This window comes from Mus caroli, chromosome 2 (assembly GCF_900094665.2).
Source record: "Mus caroli chromosome 2, CAROLI_EIJ_v1.1, whole genome shotgun sequence".
Lineage (NCBI taxonomy): Eukaryota > Metazoa > Chordata > Mammalia > Rodentia > Muridae > Mus > Mus caroli.
Window position 1 is genome coordinate 12,946,646 of NC_034571.1, and position 7,928 is coordinate 12,954,573.

At 39.0% G+C, this 7,928-nt stretch overlaps 1 protein-coding gene across 4 annotated transcripts in view; it reads left to right on the forward strand.

Moving 5' to 3' along the window:
- Plxdc2 (plexin domain containing 2) overlaps positions 1 to 7,928 on the forward strand; it is a 375,390-nt gene that overhangs the window by 30,943 nt on the left and 336,519 nt on the right. The gene's annotated exons all lie outside the window — the stretch shown is intronic.

Consider the following 7,928-nt stretch of genomic DNA (forward strand, 5'->3'; position numbering starts at 1 on the left):
TGAAGAAAATATCTAATTAAAATAATGTGCCCTTAGATATCTTGGAACTGTGTTTTCTGCTGTACTCACTGTGGAATGTTACTTTCCATTCTTGAAAATGCGGTGAAATACAAGCTCAGAAAAACATTAAAAAAAAAAAAAGTAATGGTATTCTCATAGTATTGTGTGTGAGGATGTAGATGAGAAAGATTCTTTCCAGTGATAATCCATGGTGTAATTCCTGCCATCATTGCCATTGCCCATGGTTATAAGGACAAACAGTCTATGGCCCATGCCCTAATATAATTTAATACACATATATTCATTTGATTTCAACTGAAGAATGCCTGTTATTGAATTTTCAGTGTTTTAAAAAGTGAACACACTTAAAGTTGGTATTTGTTGACAAAGCTTCTACTTCTTGCAACCCTGCGGTCTGAACATACTTTGGTTCCCATTTTTGTACCTCCTGTCCTCACAGTGATTTATCCTAATGACCATCTAGAGTAGACCTCGATGTCATGGATGACCCAGACAAGGAGGAAGCCTCAGAGTTTCCCTTAGCTCTTCTCCATTCTTCCTAAGAAGCCTGGTTAACCACTCCTGACTGAAGACTACCAGATGGAAATGATGGTTAATTTTACTCAAGAAATAGCCAGCTACTTAAATTTAGAAAAAGGATATGAATCGGGTTATGAAATGTAAATGGATCCTTAAAGTGTTCTTCTTGAACCAGTAGCTTCAGATTCATTTGGGAGCATCGGAGGCATGAAAAATCTCTCTCCCATACTTAGAGAACTAAAGACTGCATTGCAAGGGATTCTGGTGTTCAGTAAACATTCAGAAGGAGGAGGAGAGCCAGTGGGAAGTGAAGAATGCCAAAAGTTACTGGAAAAAAAAAGGATGGGGATGTATCTCATTTCATAACAGTGCATGGCATACGGTGCTAGTGATGGATGGATAATGGATATAATGAAGACATCAAAATACACGACCGCTATTCAAGACACCAACATGCAGATGCATGCACACATGCACACACAGGTTTTGTATTGTGTACAATATTGTGGACGTTGCTACATTATTTTTTATACTACAGTTTTACTGTGTGTGTGTGTGTGTGTGTGTGTGTGTGTGTGAGAGAGAGAGAGAGAGAGAGAGAGAGATAGAGAGACAGAGACAGAGAGAGACACAGAGAGACAGAGAGACTGAGAGAGATGCATGTATGTGTTATAGTTTCTCATTTTTAGTCCTGGATGGCCTGAAGCTCACTTTATAGCTTGGGCTGGCCTAAAACTCATCCAATACTGCTTTAGCCCCAGGAGTGGTGGCTAAATAAGCCAATGTTGAAGTAGCAGTTTGTTATTTTGATTAGTATACAGAATAACAGTCACTGCAAGTTCCTTCAGGGTGGGGAAGATTCCAAGCAGTCAATTATTAAGGAAAAGGATTTGCCAGTTAAAATATTTCTTAATCTCTTCATATTGCAGTAGATTTTTCATCATGTTCTTAAGCTCACACAATAAAAATAAGCAGTGTAGCTGTCATTAAGCTGAGACTGAAAATCTCATTCACTAATTGTATAGACTTGAACTCCTCAAAGTAATTTGAATCTTGGACCCACTTCAAGACAGCCATTTATGTAACTGACTTGAAATGTATTCATTCACTTGTCCAGTAAAGTCTAGAGATAGAGAAAATAGGAAAAAAATAAAATTGCAGTTTTAACAGACTCAAGGAATCCACAAGATATATAATGTAAAAGTGCGTGTTGCCTGACATCTCAGGGCTTAAAAGGAGTACTGCTGTGCATCTGTTTTTAGCTCGAGTGCCACAGTTGATGTTAGAAGTGATTTCATTTAGTCCTATATTGCCTATTTAACAGAACCTTCAAACTTGTGGGTGTTTCTTTCTCCTAAGTGTATGCACAGTTAGGTTTCACCCCTTTGCTTTGATGGCGTCCCCGCCACTGCTTGGTCTCCACCTTTTCTTGTCTCTCTCCCCTTTCTCTAACTTAACTTAGTTTGTGGTCTCTGGAATGATGAACTTCATGCTATTCAAAAAAATTGATGGGATTGTATTAAGCCTGGCAAACAATAGAACATCCTTTCGCTTTATGTTGCTGGGAAACCATACCTTACAGAAACATCTCACAAGTGGAAAGCTTTATTTGGCTTACAGTTTAAAATTTGTTAGTCCATCCCGAAGGTGAGAGTATGGCAGAACAGTTAGTAAGTTCATATCACAGGGACAAGGAAACAGACTCCTGCTGGAACCACAGGCAGGAATAACATTCAAAGGCCTCTCCCTGCTCACCTATGCTGCCAGGCAGTCCTCATCTCCCAGGGGCCCCATCACTGCCCCAAACAGCTTCAAGCTCAGGAACAAGTGGGCCTGTTGGGAGCATTACAGATCCAAACCATCAGAGACAGCAGCAAAAAGAAAATGAGGAATAAGAATGCTACTAAGTTAGCTTGACTTTGGTGAAAATGGAGAATAGATAAGCAGGTGCTCCCACAAGCTACACCCTGACAGGAATTCTATGGCATGGCCATGCCTTAGAACAGATTTTTATTTGGATGGATATATCCCGTACCCTTTCTTCCTTTTGTCTCTCTGTGGTGCCAACTTAGCCTACACGTTGTTGTTGTTTTTGTTGTTTCTTCTTCTCCTCCCTCCTCCTCCTCTATTATTTCTGCTTCTGCTTCTGCTTGTTGTTGTTGTTGTTGTTGTTCTTCTTCTTCTTCTTCTTCTTCTTCTTCCTCCTCCTCTTCCTCCTCCTCTTCCTCCTCCTCTTCCTCTTCTTCCTGCCCCTTCCATCCTCCTCCTCCTCTTCCTCCTCCTCTTCCTCCTCCTCTTCCTCCTCCTCTTCCTCCTCCTCCTCCTCCTCCTCTTCTTCTTCTTCTTCTTCTTCTTCTTCTTCTTCTTCTTCTTCTTCTTCTTCTTCTTCTTCTTGTTTGCTTTTTTCTACTTGACCCCTTAGCAGGCACAACAAACTACCATCTATGTTGTTTGTGCCAGTCCTGCACAGTGTAGGTTTTCAGGTTATAGGAGAATCCAGATGTGAGTCTGGCTCATGCTCATGAGACACTGAGTCTGTTACATAGGAGTCGAGTCTGGTATAACAGCAGCCAGTTTCATGAAGGCACCCAACAGCAATACCACTTGGAGACATCCCTAACTTGCACAAGACCTGGGAGAGTTGACATCACCTAAAGTGCATTCAGGGCAGACTTTCCATAACTGACTGAAGTGGATGCACCTTAAAACACCATTTGTCTTTCCCAACAATCAAAATAGCTTAAGCTGCAACAAAGACCCACACATGCTGGTTTGCAAAGATAAGTTAGTGACTATTAAAGATCATTTTTCCTCCCCTAGACCAATGGCAATCTGTGGAAAACACATGAGTGGTCACCATGTGAGGGGTACTTCTGACATCTAGTGAAATAGATGCTGTCTAAACATCTCCAGGTAGATAAGACAGTGTTCAATAACAAAATATTATTCACCTGAAAATATCTTGGTTGAGAAGTGTTGATGTAGGCAAAGGGTTTAGTTTTTTAAAACATTATTATTATTATTCTAAGGTTAGTTTGTTTTTACTAAGCAGTTTAAATAAAACCTGAGTCCCTGCCCCTTCAACCTTGGCTGGGCATTCCAGCCCAGTCTAGCCTTCCAAAACCACTAATACCTTTACAGACAGTCAGTGCCTTAGGATAAATGGAGACTCAGCAGCTCCACTGAGAAGAAGTGGAGAGAGCCCTGGGCAAATTCCACTTTGTGAGACTTTGTCCTTAACTCACTGTACAGCACAGAGAGGTTAAACTTTGATCTTTTGTTCCTCTTTCTGGCCTGCATTTTTATAATGCCTGTGTTCAAAGTCAAGAATTCAGACTAGAATCCTAAAGTCTGGGTTATTGTGATTGTTTGTGAAAGAAACATAGCATCAGTGTGTAAACACTATTTGGATCTGCAAAAGAGAAAATGGCAAGTTTGTTAAGAGTGATATTTTACTGATTTTAGTGATATTTTAATAATTTGTAAAATTTAATAATTTTACAAATTATTAAAACTCAAATACTACACCTCTATTTTTGGGTCAGATTTTGTTGATGCCACAGAGGTACTGGGACTATTAGAATCTGGTTTAACTTTCGATAACCTTTAGCCTTTAAAGTTCCTGAAATGAATATTTTCTACTTTTCCTTTCTCCCATATTTGTATTTTAGAGTTTGGGGATATAGATCAATTGGTTGGGTTTTGCCTAGCACAGGTGGAACCCAGCTCCTCCTAAGCACAGGTGCCTTAATGCCAGCACTGGGAGGTAGAGGCAGGAGAATCAAAAGTTCAGGATCATAGGTACAAACTAAACCTAACAAACTAGACTTCAGCTCTTTTCTGTGTCTTCAAGGAAAATAGTTGAATGTTCTAACTCTAGTTTCCTCTATTATAAAACATGTAATAGCACATACTATAGTCATCTCATGGTAGTATCTCTAAGAAATAAATATTCAAAATCATTATTGACTAAGGTTATTATAGGCTATTTAAAAATTGAGCACATTTAGCCTTATAACTTAAAAAAAATCCTGTCAATTTAACTTCTTTACTAGCAAGAAAGTCTTTCTGTGATCTACATGTTTTCAAGTGTGTTCTACATGTCTTATTGTTTTTTTCCTCCCTCCCTCCTTTTATTTCTTCCCCTTCTAGTCTTTGTACCTGCATAGTGCAGGGGATGGAACCGCAGACTTGAATCGCAAGAACTTGAACATGCCTGAGCTATACTACCAGATTCACTTACATGTTTTTTTCTCCAGAACTACGCCATTTTGCAACTCCCTTAAACTCCAGTAATTCTTGTGCATCGTTAGACTTCAGCATGATAACATTAAAAGTTTGTTTTAGTTAAATGTAATTTCCCAACCACACAGATACACACACACACAAAAACACAGGCACAAACATGTATGCACACACACTGTATCATCGTCGTCTAATTAAACATAGCTTCTTAAGCACCGTTGGCCGGGTTGATGACCTGTGGTGGGTTTAGACATGTGGATTAGTGTGCAGTTCAAGAGCTGTCCATCACGATAAACACTGCAGGCTGCAGCTTTCTTCAAGGCTGCAATCTCGACTTCTGACAGCTCAGCTCCAGCATCCACGTGCTTCACCCGCTTCCCTCAGACAAGGAAAGGACTGTGTCAGGAAGGGAGTGCAAGCAGATTGGAGGGAATTATGAGCAAAGAGTGCTTAGAGGAGGATGGGATTGGGAAGTGACATACATGTAACATGAAGTGGGGGTTACCTGAGAAAGAAAATCAGCCAGACAACAGAAAGGGCAACACACATGACCAAAACGTTTTGATGTGTGGGCACAAAGATTCCTCTTTGAATGCTAACCTAAAATTAATAAGAGAACAGAAAAAGTCCACAAAGGGTGAAGTCTCCTGACATGAATGAAAAATGAAAAATTAGAACAACTTCATACTGAAAATTTTATAACTGTAAAGAAATTTTCAGTCATTTCCCTATAACAGCAATAAAATCAAGGATCTTGCTTAATTTATTTTTCAGGGTACATTAGACTCTGGTAATAAACACAAAGGATGAGATTGTGCTGTGTTTATTTCTGTATTGAAGATCCTTGGGAAAAACAGGTATATACAAAATAACTAGGGCCATTTAGCATAGTACCGACCATGAATTTTTATTATTGAATGAATAAACAGTAGTAGTCATAATTCATGAAACACTGCTGTATTCCAGGGGGTATTCCATACATTTCACATGCTTTGTTTCAGTACACTTTCATTTAAACTGTAAATCTGTGACACACTGAGTTTACAATGGACTGTGCTAAAGCCTATAGAAAGAGATCACACACTCACACAGCTTGCGAGTTCCAGAGAGCATGGTAAGAAGTTCCAGTAATAGTTGTTCTACTTGCATTCCAGCCTTCCTTAGCACAATTAAAATGTTCAGATCTTATGTCTTAATTACACAAAGAAACAAAGTGTGCTAAAATTTAAAGCAAATTATAACTCAATACTTTTCTCTCACCCAATCCTTTAGATCAATGGCATACAAATTCCTGACTGCTTTTAATAAATTGCCAAATTGCAAACTGGGCACATTGGAAATCAGCCCTTAAATTTCCACTCTGGATGACTCATTAATTTATCTATTCTTCTCAACCCTTCAGGTAATGTTGGAAATGATTCAGATGGACACTTGATTTTCTTCAGGGTTTGTTAGAAACCTTCTCTCGTTTCTGCCTAGACAGTTCATTTGGAGACCACTATTTTTGTGACTTGGAAAGCTTTTACTCACACACTGATCACAGGTGTAGAGTTTGCAGAACCATGCTGCCTCACAGCTCGATTTTCTTTAAACGGGGAAAAATGATGGCATGAGATCGTTCCCTACATATATCTGTTCTTTGTTATTAGGTGGCCTGGGGTCTTGTGTGCTGATTGACAGTGGCTTACCCATTGCAGTGCCCCCTTAACAGTTTCCTTCTTTCAGGCAATGTGTGTTGATTTCATTTCTTTTCTTGCATTTTAAAAGAAATCCCATTTTGCAACACTCTACCCCCTTGTACACACTCTGTCTCCCTAGCCCTATGATGCATCTGAACTTCTTAATTAGCCCAGCAATCAAGTAACCTTTTCAGCTTCATTTCATGTACTTTCTACTCTTTGCTTCCCTTAAATGACCCCAGTCGGCCTCGAGTACTCTATTCTCTCATATCTATTCCTGTTATTCTGTTTCACGATGCTCTTCTGCCTTGCCTTTTTGCTTTGTGATTTCTGACATCTTTTAAGCATCGGTTCAAAATGTTCAATGTTTTTGGCCTTTTCTGAAGTCCCTGTGACTTCTAACAGTGCCTCAGTTAAAGAGGTAGCACATTATTTATGCTCTTCTGAATTCTAAGATAATTGGCCTCACATTAGTATCTTCACTGAACTCCAAACTCAGTAGAAATTCCTCCCCCTTCCCTATTCAGGGACTTGGCTCCTTCACATGGAGAAGACATTACTTGCAGATTTCTCACACTGAGTGGTAGGTAGTATTGATTTCAGAGTCCTAGGGAAATGCTAATCTACTTTCTTTAACTCTAAATACAAGCAACATATTGAATGGTGATAATGTACACAAAGAAGATAGTAAAGTCTTTACACAATGCCTAGTTTTTGTAGAACTTACTGTGACAAAATATTACTAATGAACATGGCCACTAATTTTATCATAGTGTAAGATAACTCAAAGTCATAGAGTTCAAGTAATAGAGTTGTTTGTTTGTTTGTTTATTTGTGTTTGTTTTGATATGTAGCCCAAGATGGACTTGAACTCCCAATCCTTATGGGTTAGCCTCTTAAGGGTTGAGACCACAAGCATTGGTCATCATGCCAATTAGAACACTTGTGACCATTCCTGTGATTTGTATATATCCATCACCTCGTATGCTGTCGGATATATTTAGTGTAAGTGTGAATTTGTTACATAGTTCTATTCAATCACGAAACAGGTTTTTATGCAACTAGTATTTATTAAATCATCTAAAAATTATAGGAATGGAGAAATGCCTCTTTCAGTAATGTATTTGTTAAAAAAGCATGAAGATCTGAATTTGATCTCCAATACCCACTTAAAAAGCTAGGTGTGGTGCTGGCAAGATGACTCATTTCACTCAGCTAGTAAAGGGACTTTGCTGTAAGACCTGAAGACATGGTTTTGATTTTCAAGGCCAACATTGTAGAAGATGTCTGATTCCTGCAAGTTTTCCTCTCATCTCCATAATCCTGCTGTGTCACATGCATGCCAACATATATACACACTGACACACACACCCAAACACACAAAGATAGAAACACACACATATACACAGACATGCACACACAGATCTATACACACACACACACACACACACACACACACACACA